This window comes from Oryx dammah, unplaced genomic scaffold, assembly GCF_014754425.2.
Source record: "Oryx dammah isolate SB20612 unplaced genomic scaffold, SCBI_Odam_1.1 HiC_scaffold_22, whole genome shotgun sequence".
Classification (NCBI taxonomy): Eukaryota; Metazoa; Chordata; class Mammalia; order Artiodactyla; family Bovidae; genus Oryx; species Oryx dammah.
Genome location: NW_024070206.1, coordinates 47,999,672 through 48,011,936, shown reverse-complemented (window position 1 = coordinate 48,011,936; position 12,265 = coordinate 47,999,672).

Here is a 12,265-nt window from a genome sequence, read left to right as displayed (position 1 = left end):
GGATGAGTTACAAGCTGGAATCAAGATAGTCAGGAGAAACATCAACAACATCAGATATGAGGATGATACCACTGTAATGGCAGAAAGCAAGGAAGAACTAGGGAGCCTCTTGATGAGAGTGAAGGAGGAGAGTGAAAGAACCAGCTTAAGACTAATATATTAAAAAAAAAGAAAGAAAATTAAGATCATGGCATCCAGTCACATTGCTGCTGCTATGTCACTTCAGTCATGTCTAACTCTGTGCAATAGATGGCAGCCTACAAGGCTCCTCCATCCCTGGGATTCTCCAGGCAAGAGCACTGGAGTGGGTTGCCATTTCCTTCTCCAATGCATGAAAGTGAAAAGTGAAAGTGAAGATGCTAAGTCATGTCCAACTTTTAGTGACCCCATGGACTACAGTCTACCAGGCTCCTCCATCCATGGGATTTTCCAAGCAAGAGTACTAGTGGGGTGCCATTGCCTTCTCCCTCCAGTCACATTAGTTAGGTAGTTAGTTAAGTCACTGAGGCATGTCCAACTTTTTGTGACCCCGTGGACTGTAGCCCACCAGGCTCCTCCGTCCATGGGATTCTCCAGGCAAGAATACTGGAGTGGGTTGCCATTTCCTTCTCCAGGGGATCTTCCTGACCCAGGGATCAAACCCAGGTCTCCCGCATTAGAGGCAGATGCTTTAACCTCTGAGCCACAAGGGAAGTACACATTACTGCATGGTAAATAGAAAGGGAAAAGTGGAAGTAGTGACAGATTTCCTTTTCTTGGGCTCCAAAATCACTGTAGACGGTGACTGCAGCCATGAAATCAGAAGACAATTGCTTCTTGGCAGGAAAGCAATGACAAAACCAGACAGTATGTTGAAAAGCAGAGATATTATTCTGCCCACAAAGATCCAAGTAGTCAAGGTTATGGTCTTCCCAGTGGTCACGTAAGGTTATGAGAGCTGGACTGTAAAGAAAGCAGAGTGTCAAAGAATTGATGCCTTTGAACTGTGGTGCTGAAGACTCCTGAGAGTTCCTTGGACAGCAAGGAGATCAAACCTGTCAATCTTAAGGAAGATCAATCCTAAATAATCACTGGAAGGACTGATGATGAAGCTGAAATTCCAGTATTTTGGTCACCTGCTGTGAACAGATGATCCATTGGAAAATTCCCTGATGCTGAGGAAGATTGAGGGCAGAAGGAAATGAGGGCATCAGAGAATGAGATGACTATCACTTTCACTGAGATGGTACACACAGTCCCACTATTGTTAGTGTCAGCTGGCAAGAGCTCATAGCTGCTGCTTTTTCCAAAGAATTTTCCTTGGCTAAAGGGAAACAGGAGCTGTCTCATTCAAGAGGCTAAGTCTTGACTTCCCTAGATAGTCAAGAACCAGTAATTAACTGAAATGGTAGATACAGAAAGCTTGTCTCCTGACCATAAGAGATCATCTACATGGTATGATTTGTACTACAGAACTTCCCTTGGGAGCAAGGTAAAGCTAATCTTTAGCCAAGATCATTTTTTTTACTTAGCTTTCTTCTCTTGCTCTATTTTATTTTCCTTAGTATTCTCCTGAGATCAGTCACTCAATAAATTATTGACCCAGAAATTGCCAACTCTGGCTTTGCTTCTAGAAAACAAATCTAAGACATAAACCAAGCATAATGTGGTTTGCAAAAGACTGAGAAATGATGGAAAAATTTTAATAGTCCCACAATGTTGGGGAGAAAAAGAAATGGTATTCAAGGCCCACTAATCAGGAGAAGGACCATGATAAACATTTCAGATTCTCACTTAGGATACCTGAAGAACTATGCACTTGACTTTAATCAACTCAATAGCTCACAGAAATAGTTATTTGTCATTATCTTCTCTGTAGGGAGATAAGAGTTTCTTCAGTTTTTCATAAATAAAGTGTGGTAAAAAAAAAATTAAAGGAACTTTAATTTTAACTTTAATTTCCTTGCTCCTTGGAAGAAAGGCTATGACAAACCTAAGACAGCATATTGAAAAAACAGAGACATCACTTTGCTGACAAAGGTCCGTCTAGTAAAAGCTATGGTTTTCCCAGTAGTCATGTATGAATGTGAAAGTTGGACCATTGAGAGTGCTGAAGAATTGATGCTTTCAAACTGTGGTGCTGGAGAATATTCCTGAGAGTCCCTTGGACAGCAAGAAGATCAAACCAGTCAGTCAATCCTAAGGAAATCAATCCTGAATAATAATCCTGGAAGAGTTGATGCTGAAGCTCCAATACTTTGGCCACCTGATGCAAAGAGCTAAACTAACTCACTAGAAAAGACCCTGATGCTGGGAAAGATTGAGGGTAGGAGGAGAAGGGGGTGACAGAGCATAAGATGGTTGGATGGCATCATCGATTCAATGGACATGAATTTGAACAAACTCTGGGAAAGAATGAAGGGCAGAGAAGCCTGGTGTGCTGCAGTCCATGGGGCTGCAAAGAGTTGGACATGGCTTAGCGACTGAAGAACAACAGTGCAATTAAAAATGACCCAGCATAAAAAGAAATAAGGCAAAGAATGACACAGAGAAGAGAAAGAGATCCACAGGTGCTCCAGATATTCAAGTCAACAGACATAGTAAGATAACCGTAATTATTTTGGTCAAGATAATAAATAAAAATATATAGAATTTCAGGAAATAACTAACTTTTTAAAATGAATTGGAAATCCTATAACTAAAATATGATTGAAATTAAGAGGTAATTTAATAAACTGGACAGTAATAAAGTTGATGAAAGGAAAAAATAGTAGGAACATAGGTCAAACAGAAGCATACATACTGAAACAAGGAAAGTAGAAAGGATAAGCACAAGATACATCCAGAATATAACTGTTTATAAGATTAAGATACACATAGTCCAATGGTTCCTAACTAGACACTATTTTGTCCTCTCTCAGGTGATATTTGGCACTATCTAGAAACTTTTTTTAAACTATCACAGTTTCTAGAATTGCTACTGGCACCTAGTGGGTACATGCCAAAGATATTGCTAAATAATGAACACAAGTGACTCCTACAAATAAGATAATAAGAATTATCTAGTGCAAAAATGTCAAAAGCTGTTGCTAAGAAATTATGATATAGCAAGCCCAAGAAAGAGAGGAAATAGAATCTGACAGAGGCCATATTTAAAGAAGCAATGGCTGAGATTTTTCCAAAGCTAACAGAATATCAAGTCAAGCCTTTAAAAAAGCCTAAGTCCATCTGTCTGTCTCTCTCTTTTTTTTGCTTTTGGCCATGTCACATGGCTAGGAGATTCCCAAAGAAGACCAAGTCTCATGTCAGCTAATTGCAATCCATGGATTTATTGGATCCTGACATAGAAACAAATTGTGAAAAGAAATACTATAAGAAAATCAGGGAAGTTTGAACCTGAAATAATGCAAAAAAAATCATTTGTAAATTTTTAAGCTGATATTGTATTATGGCTTTGCTTATAAGAGAATCATTCCTTGTCCTTATGATAGCAGAGGGACAGGTGGAGATGGGAGTGCATCTCTCTCCACAGATGCACTAGGAAAATACCTTCAGATGCAGGAGATCTCGCAGAACACCAGCTGAGAGAGCAGGCATGAGTCCCTGACTACCAGAAAAGAATATATAAATCCAGGCAAAACTAGGTAAGATAAAGGAAGGAATGGGAAAAGAGGAGAGTGGGAAGGAATGGGCCCGCACACAGTGGGTGAGGAAACTGAAGCAGGGGTCAGATCGCCACACAAGGGCAATTGTTTGCAATAAAGAAAGAGCATTTGAGTGTAGCAGCTGATTTGTGACATTCTGAAAGGGGTAAGAACCACGCAGACAATCCTTGCCACAGTACTATATACCCAGGACAGGGACACAAGCACCCTAGAATGCACAGTGGCTGGGAGCTGGAGAATAGGGATTGGAGAGAAGTCTCAGGGAGAGGCCTTCTGTTGACTGTGGAGAGACAGCCCAAGGGGAAGAAAGGAAGGAGAATATGGTGAGGAATGCCTTTAGAATAAAGCTGGGCATCCATAGAGGCAAAGTGATACTGCTAAGTCATACACAGAGGGTGGAGCCATCACTGTAGACTCTCTCTCGCCACATGCTGGCAGCTGAAGATGACCAATAGAAGAAGACCTAAGAGAGGGAGGTCCTTTAAGTACCCAAGGCACCAAGCAGTTGAGAAGGACCCCAGTCAAGGGGACCTTTGAGCACCTTCTGCACTGAGTAACAGAAAAGGACCAGCTAGGGAGGCCCTTTGAACACCAGCTGCCAGAAGCTAGGAAAGCACTCTAATAGTGCCATAGCTCCTGTGCCTGAGGCCACTGGCTTCCCTGTACACTTGGTACCACCAGGGTCCACATAATCCTAGCAGCTTCACCGCCTTCAAGCTCAGTCTTCACTGGACCAGGCTGCTAGAGGTTAGAAAATAAACTAAAACACCATATCTTCTGTGCCAATGGCCACCAACTCCCCTGTGTACCTGGCACTGCCAGAGTCCCTCTGATCCAAGCAGGTATGCCACCTCCACACATGGTCCTCACCAGGGCAGACCCAAGTCCTCCAAGGCAGCCTCAAGAGAAAATTCCTGTGGCTGACCCACATGCAGAGGTGGAGATGAAACCACAGTTGAACCCCAGGGGCAGTGTGGCTAAGGAAGAGGATCCAAACCCTTCCCATCAGCTGTACAAGCTGCAGATTAAATTGACTTGATCAACTAGGCAGACTCTGTGTCTATGGAATATACAAGGATAAAAGAAAGTGCACTAGGTCTGACAGCTATGAACACTGATGGCAACAACACATAGGCGTAGGGCCAGATTAAAGTCTGAGCTGTCCCTAGCAGTTGCAGAGACCAGTCCAGAATTGGGGGATATCCTTGACTCACAACAAGGGAAAGGACACTGACAGCTGAGAAAACTTTTATTATTAACCTTTTATTTTGACATTTTCTGTACTTGGCTCTGGATTTTCTTCCTCTTCTTTTTAAATTTTTCCCACTCTGTTGCTGTAGTTTCTGATATTATTATTACTATCAACTCTATTTAAGCTTTTGAGAATTTTTTTTTTAAGCACACTATTTATTTCCTTTCTACCTCTACATTGGCTTTTTGTGGTTGTGTAGGGTTTTTTTCTTTCTTTTTCAAAATTCATTGTTTTTTTTCTTATTGTACTTTTCCTACTGTAGTTATTCTTTAATATATATAAACCTTTTTTATATACTTGTATTTAATTTTGTTTTTCTTTTTTTTTCTGCTTTTCTTTCAATCCTTATCTTTCTTTATTTCACCATGCTAGTTAATTTGTTTTGTTTTATTTAATGTATTCCTGAGTTGGCACTTGACTTTGGTTTTGTTATCTGTGTGTGTTTTAGTTTTGTTTTTAATTGGTTGATATCAATTTTGATTTCCCTTGCATGCCAAGTCACTCTCTTTATTTTCTTTGGACTGCTTTGGTTTTGTGTCTCTCTCTGTGTGTTCCTTTGATTTGTTATTGGTCTGATTTTGTATTTACCATTTGTCTGAGTTTTTCTCTTGTTTCTTATTTTGTTTTTGTTTTTGTGTGTTTATTTTAATCCCCTTTAATACCAAAACAAATGCCAGCCAGAGATTGAGTCTGAGCCTTTGGAGTGGGAGCACTGAGTTCGGGACCCTAGACTGCCAGAGAACTCCTAACTGCAGGGAATATTAATTAGTAGGAACTCTCACGAAGATTTTCAACTATATCCAAAGACCTGGCATCACCCAACTGCTGCCCACAACCAGTCCAGGATGCCTCACCCAAACAACAAGCAAGACAAAAGTACAAACCCAATCATCAGCAGATAGGTTTCCCACAGACACCCCAAAACATACCACCTCACAAAGCCCTGTCCATCAGAGGGAAAAAGATCACCTCCTCTCACCAGAATGTTGGCAAAAGTCCCTGCCAATCAGAACCCAAACACTGGATGAACATAACACACTGAGGGCATAAATCAAAAGGAGGAAGGAATATAACCCTAAAGCCTGGAAAAAGAAGACCTTACATGCAGTAAGTTAGAAAAAAATGAAAAGACATAGAAATATTGAGCAAATGACAGAACAAAATAAAAAACTCAAAAGGCCAAGTAAACAAAGAGGAAATAAGGCAAACTACCAGAAAAAAATTTAGAGTAATGATAGTAAAGATGATTTAAAACCTCAAAAGTAGAATGGAGAAAATGTAGGAACCAATTAACACATTTAGCAAAAGCCTAGGAGACGGAAATGGCAATCCACTCCAGTACAATTGCCTGGAAAATCCCATGGACGGAGGAGCCTGGTGGGCTGCAGTCCATGGGGTCGCGAAGAGTCAGACACGATTGAACGACTTCACTTTCACTTTTCACTTTCATGCATTGGAGAAGGAAACTGCAAGCCACTCCAGTGTTCTTGCCTGGAGAATCCCAGGGACAGGGAGGCTGGTGGGCTGTCATCTATGGGGTCACACAGAGTCAGACACGACTGAAATGACTTAGCAGCAGAAGAAGAAGAAGTAAAGAATAAACAAACAGAGACAAACAACACAATTACTGAAATTAAAAATACTCTAGAAGGAATCAATAGCAGAATAACTGAAGCAGAAGAATGGATAAGTGAGCTGGGACATAAAAGAGTGGAAATAACTGTCGAAGAGCAGAATAAAGGGGGAAAAAAGAAAAGATTTGAAGTTAATCTCAGAGACCTCTGGGAGAATACAAAATGCACATTTGAAGTATTGGGGTCCCAGAAGAAGAAGAGGAAAAGAAAGGGTTTGAGAAAATTTTTGAAGAGATAATACCTGAAAACTTCCTTAACATGGGAAAGGAAATAGTCAATCAAGTCCAAGAAGCACAAAGCGTCCCACATAGGATAAAGCCAAGGAGAAACAAGCGGAGACACATACTAATCAAACTAACAAACCATGAAGAAAGAACATTAAAGTAGCAAGGGAAACGCAACAAGTAGCATACAAGGGAAGCCCCATATGATTAAGAGCTGATCTTTGAGGAGAAATTCTGCAGGCCAGAAGAGAATGGCAGGATATATTTAAAGTACTGAAAGGGAAAAATCTACCATCAAGATTACATAGCAAGGACTTCATTCAAAACTGATAGAGGAATCAAAAGCTTTACTGACAAGCAAAAATTAAGAGAAATTAGCACAAAGAAACGAGCTTTACAATAAATGTTAAAGAGAATTCTATATACAGGAAATAGAAGGGAAAGAGCTATAAAAACAAATCCAAAGCAATTAAGAAAATGCCAGTAGGAACATATATATCAATAATTACTTTAAATGTAAATGGATTAAATGCTGCAACTGAAAGACACCAGGAGCTTCCCTGGTGGCTCAGACTGTAAAGAGTCTGCCTGCAATGTGGGTACCTGGATTCAATCCCTGGGTTGGAAAGATCCCCTGGAGAAGGAAATGGCAACCCACTCTGGTATTCTTGAATGGAAAAAATCCCATGGACAGAGGGGCCTGGTAGACTACAGTCCATGGGGGTCACAAAGAATTGGACATGACTGAGTGAATTTCACATAAAAGACTGACTGGCTGAATGGATATATAAACAAGATGAATATGTAAGCTGTCAGTAAGAGACTGATTTCAGATTTGGAGACACATTAGGACTGATGTTCAAGCTGGTTTTAGAAAAGGCAGAGAAACCAGAGATCAAATTGCCAACATCCGCTGAATCATGGAAAAAGCAAGAGAGTTCCAGAAAAACATCTATTTCTGCTTTATTGACTATGCCAAAGCCTTTGACTGTGTGGATCACAATCAACTTTGGAAAATTCTGAAAGAGATGGGAATACCAGACCACTTGACCTGCCTCTTGAGAAATCTGTATGCAGGTCAGGAAACAATAGTTAGAACTGGACATGGAACAACAGACTGGTTCCAAATAGGAAAAGGAGTACATCAAGGCTGTATATTGTCACCCTGCTTATTTAACTTATATGCAGAGTACATCATGAGAAATGCTGGACTGGAAGAAACACAAGCTGGAATCAAGATTGTGGGGAGAAATATCACTAACCTCAGATATTCAGATGACCCCACCCTATGGCAGAAAGTGAAGAGGAGCTAAAAAGCCTCTTGATGAAAGTGAAAGAGGAGAGTGAAAAAGCTGGCTTAAAGCTCAACATTCAGAAAACAAAGATCATGGCATCCGGTCCCATCACTTCATGAGAAATAGATGGGGAAACAGTAGAAACAGTGTCAGACATTTTTTGGGGGGAGCTCCAAAATCACTGCAGATGGTGACTGCAGCCATGAAATTAAAAGACGCTTATTCCTTGGAAGAAAAGTTATGACCAACCTAGATAGCATATTCAAAAGCAGAGACATTACTTTGCTGACTAAGGTCCGCCTAGCCAAAGCTATGGTTTTTCCTGTGGTCATGTATGGATGTGAGAGTTGGTCTGTGAAGAAAGCTGAGCACCGAAGAATTGATGCGTTTGAACTGTGGTGTTGGAGAAGAGTCTTGAGGGTCCCTTGGACTGCAAGGAGATCCAACCAGTCCATTCTGAAGGAGATCAGCCCTGGGATTTCTTTGGAAGGAATGATGCTAAAGCTGAAATTCCAGTACTTTGGCCACCTCATGTGAAGAGTTGATTCATTGGCAAAGACTCTGATGCTGGGAGAGATTGGGGGCAGGAGGAGAAGGGGACGACCCAGGATGAGATGGCTGGAAGGCATCATGGACTTGATGGACGTGAGTCTGAGTGAAGTCCAGGAGATGGTGATGGACAGGGAGGCCTGGAGTGCTGCGATTCGTGGGGTTGCAAAGAGTTGGACACAACTGAGCAACTGAACTGAACTGACTGAACTGAACAGACTGAAAGTAAGAGGATGGGAAAAGATATTCCATATAAATGAAAATCAAAAGAAAGCAGGAGGAATAAGTCTCATATCACACAAAAAAAGATCTTAAAATAAATCTATTACAAGAGATAAGGTGAGATACTACAAAATGATCAAGGGATAAATTCAAGAAGAATACATAACAATTTTAGATATTTATGCATCCAACATAGGAACACCTCAATACATTAGGCAAACACTAACAGACATAAAAGGGGTAATTGACAATAACACAATAATGGTAGGGGACTTTACCAGCTGAACCACAAGGGAAGCCCAAGAATACTGAAGTTGGTAGCCTATCCCTTCTCCAGAGGATCTTCCCAACCCAGAAATCCAACTGGGTTCTCCTGCATCTCAGGCAGATTCTTTACCAACTGAGCTATAAGGGAAGTCCCAGTAGGGGATTTTAACACCCCACATACACCGACAGACAGCTCATCAAATAAGAAAATTAATAAGAAACACAAACCTTAAATCATATATTACAACAGATAAACTAACTGATATCTTCAGGCTATTCCATCCAAATGCAGAGGGATAAAATCTCTTCTCAAGTGCATATGGAGAAGGCAACCCACTCCAGTACTCTTGCTTGGAAAATCCCATGGGTGGAGGAGCCTGGTAGGCTGCAGTGCATGAGGTCGCTAAGAGTTGGACACAACTGAGTGACTTCACTTTCACTTTTCACTTTCATGCATTGGAGAAGGAAATGGTAACCCACTCCAGTGCGCTTGCCTGGAGAATCCCAGGGACCGGGGAGCCTGGCGGGCTGCCGTCTATGGGGTCGCACAGAGTCGGACACGACTAAAGTGAATTAGCAGCAGCAGTAGCAAGTGCATATGGAACATTCTCCTGGGTAGATATCTTGGGTCACAAATCAAGTCTCAGTAAACTTAAGAAATTTGAAATTGTATCAAACATGTTTTCTGACCTGAACATTATGAGACTAAATATCAATTAAAGGAAAAATAATGCAAAAAACACACAAACACATAGAGATTAAACAATACATTTCTAAATAACAAACAGGTTACTGAAGAAATAAAAAGGGAAATCAAAAAATCCTAGAAACAAATCACAGTGAAAACATGATGACCCAAAACCTATGTGATAAAGCAAAAGCAGTTCTAAGAGGAAAGTTTATAGCAATACAATCCTACCTCAAGAGACAAGAAAGACATCAAATAGATAATCTAGCTTTACACCTAAAACGACTGGAAAAAGGATGAACAAAAAACTCTGAAGTTAGCAAAAGGAAAAAAGTCATAAAGATCTAAGTAAAAGAAATGAAATAATAGTAAAGATTAATAAAACTAAAAGCTGCTTCTTTGAGAAGATAAAATTGACAAACCATTAGTCAGACTTGTCAAGAAAAAAAATAAAGGAAGAATAATCAACAAAACTAGAAGTGAAAAAGGAGAGATTACAACAGACAATGCAGAACTGCAAAGGATCATAAGAGACTATTATGAGCAACTATATGCCAGTAAAATAGAAAACCTGAAAGAAATGGACAGATTCTTCATGTACACCTGTGGTGGATTCATGTCAATCTATGCCAAAACCAATACAGAATTGTAAAGTAAAAATTAAAAATAAATAAATTAATTAAAAAAAAATAAAAAAAAAGAAAAGTTCAGCTTTGTAAGACTGAATCAATAAGAAATAGAAATTATGACCAACCCAATGATAAGTACTGAAATTAAAACTGTGATCAAAAATCTCTCCATAAAAAAAAGCCTACAGCCAGATGGCTTTATAGGGGAGTCTCTCGAATATTTAAAGAAAAGCTAATGCCTACACTTCTAAAACTCTCAAAAAACATTCCAGAGAAGGAACACATCATATTTACTCTATGAGGCCATGATTGCCCTGACACAAAATCAGATAAAGACATCACAAAAAAAGAAAGAAAAAAAAAAAAGGAAACTCACAGGCCAATATCACTGATGAGAATAGATGCAAAAATCCTCAACAAAATTCTAGCAAGCAAAATTCAACAATGCATTTAAAAGATCATTCATCGTGATCAAATTGGGTTGACCTCAGGTATGCAAGGATTCTTCAAAATGCACAAAACAGTCACTGTGATACACCACGTTTAAAACTGAAAGATAAATTAAAAAAAATAAATAAACAACAAAAGTAAAGAAATACAAGAAAAAAACTGAAAGATAAAAACCATATGACCATCTCAATAGATGCAGAAAATGCCTTTGAAAAATTCAACACTCATTTATATTTATTATAAAAACTATTCAAAAAATGGCATAGAAGCAACATGCTGCTGCTGCTAAGTTGCTTCAGTGGTGTCCGACTCTGTGCGACCCTATAGACAGCAGCCCACCAGGCTCTGCCATCCCTGGGATTTTCCAGGCAAGAACACTGGAGTGAGTTGCCATTTCCTTCTCCAATGCATGAAAGTGAAAAGTGAAAGTGAAGTCGCTCAGTCATGTCCACCTCTTCACGACCCCATGGACTGCAACCTAGCAGGCTCCTCCGTCCATGGGATTTTCCAGGCAAGAGTACTGGAGTGGGGTGCCATTGCCTTCTCCCTAGAAGGAACATACCTCAACATAATAAAGGCCATATATAATAAACCCATAGCAAACATTATTCTCGATGATGAAAAATTGGAAATATTTCTTATACAATCAAGAACAAGACAAGGGTGCCCACTCTTGCTGCTATTGTTCAACATATTTTGGAAGTCCTAGCTATAGCAATCAGAGAAGAAAAGGATATAAAAAGGAATCCAGATTGGAAATCACTGTTTGCAGAGGACATTACACTATACATAGGAAATCTAAGATGACATAAACAGTTGGAGAGAGATTCCATGTTCCTGGGTTGGAAGTATCACATTGTGAAAATGACTATACTACCAAATGCTATCTACATATTCAATTCAATTCCTATCAAATTACCAAAGACATTTTTCACAGAACTAGAACAAAGTATTTCACCATTTGTAGAGAAACACAAAGGACCCTGAATAACAAAGGCAATCTAGAGAAAGAAGAATGGAGCTGGAGGAATCAACCTTCCTGACTTCAGACTATCCTACAAAGCTACAGCCATCAAGACAGTATGATACTGGCACAAAAACAGAAGGATAGATTAATGGAACAAGGTAGAAAGCCCAGAGATAAACCCATACACCCATGGGCCTCATCTTTGACAAAGGATATAAGGATATATACAATATAGAAAAAAATAATCTCTTCAGTATTTGATTCTGAGAAAGTGGACAGCTATGTGTAAAAGAATGAAATTAGAATACTTCCTAATACCTTACATAAAGATAACCTTAAAATGGATTAAAAATCTAAATGTAAGACCAGAAACTATAAAGCTCTTAGAGAAAAATAGGCAGAACACTTGAAGACATAAATCACAGCAAGATCCTCTATGAGCGC